The 1,237-nt window shown below is 44.9% G+C and overlaps 1 non-coding gene across 1 annotated transcript in view; it reads left to right on the top strand.

Moving 5' to 3' along the window:
- LOC115123322 (small nucleolar RNA SNORD113/SNORD114 family) overlaps positions 1-28 on the top strand; it is a 73-nt gene extending 45 nt beyond the window's left edge. Inside the window, exon 1 of the small nucleolar RNA XR_003862589.1 lies at positions 1-28. This exon is cut by the window's left edge and continues 45 nt beyond it. This is a non-coding gene — a small nucleolar RNA (small nucleolar RNA SNORD113/SNORD114 family).
- The last annotated feature ends 1,209 nt before the right edge of the window (positions 29-1,237 follow it).

Here is a 1,237-nt window from a genome sequence, read left to right as displayed (position 1 = left end):
GATTATATAATGGGATTATGATGGTTATATGATGCTAATATGATGGCCATATGATGGGTTTATGATGATTATATGATGCTTATATGATGGCCATACGATGGGTTTATGATGGTTATATGATGGCTGTATAATGGCCATATGATGACTATATGATGGTTATATGATGGGTTTATGATGACCATATGATGCTTATATGATGGCCATATGATGGGTTTATGATGACCATATGATGGGTTTATGATGGGCATACGATGAGTTTATGATGGTTATATGATGCTTATATGATGGCCATATGATGGGTTTATGATGACCATATGTGTCACGCCCTGGTCTAAGTATTTTGTGTTTATCTTTATGTATTGGGTCAGGCCAGGGTGTGGCATGGAGTTTTTGTATTGTGGTGTGTTTTGTCTGGGGGTTGTGGTGTGTATGTTAGTGGGATTGTAGCTTAGTAGGGTTTTCTAGGAAAGTCTATGGCTGTCTGGAGTGGTTCTCAATCAGAGGCAGGTGGTTATCGTTGTCTCTGATTGGGAACCATATTTAGGCAGCCATATTCTTTGGTTGTATGGTGGGTGATTGTCCTTAGTGTCCTGATGTCCTTATTCTGTGTTAGTTTGCACAAGTATAGGCTGTTTTCGGTTTTCATTACGTTTATTGTTTTGTAGTATTTGTATTTTGATTCGTGTTACGTTGTTTTATTAAACATGGATCGAAATCTACACGCTGCAGTTTGGTCCGACTCTCCTTCACCATTAGAAAACCTTTACAGAATCACCCACCACCAACGGACCAAGCAGCGTGTGAACAGGCAGGAGCAGCCCAAAGAGGAGAAGCGCTATAAGGATTTCTGGACATGGGAGGAAATCCTAAACGGAGAAGGACCCTGGGCTCAGGCTGGAGAATATCGCCGCCCCAAGGAGGAACTGGAGGCGGTGAAAGCTGAGAGGCGCAGATATGAGGAGGCAGCACGGCGACGCGGACGTAAGCCTGAGAATCGGCCCCAAAAATTTCTTGGGGGGGGCTAAGGGAGAGTGTGGCAGAGTCAGGAGTCAGACCTGAGCCAACTCTCCCTGTTTATCGTGAGGAGCCAAGGAGGAGACCAGAACCAGAGCCGGTGTTGGAGGTGAGCGAAACAGAGACAGTGAAGGAGTTAATGGGGAAATTGGAGGAGAGAGAAATGAGGAGTTGCTGTGTTGGTGCTTTTTGCATGGAATTCGACCGACGGAACGTGTCGGGG

Source organism: Oncorhynchus nerka, unplaced genomic scaffold, assembly GCF_034236695.1.
Source record: "Oncorhynchus nerka isolate Pitt River unplaced genomic scaffold, Oner_Uvic_2.0 unplaced_scaffold_1443, whole genome shotgun sequence".
In the NCBI taxonomy this organism is placed as follows: Eukaryota; Metazoa; Chordata; class Actinopteri; order Salmoniformes; family Salmonidae; genus Oncorhynchus; species Oncorhynchus nerka.
Note: the sequence above shows the minus strand (reverse complement) of the source record. Positions and strands in the feature narration are given on the sequence as shown.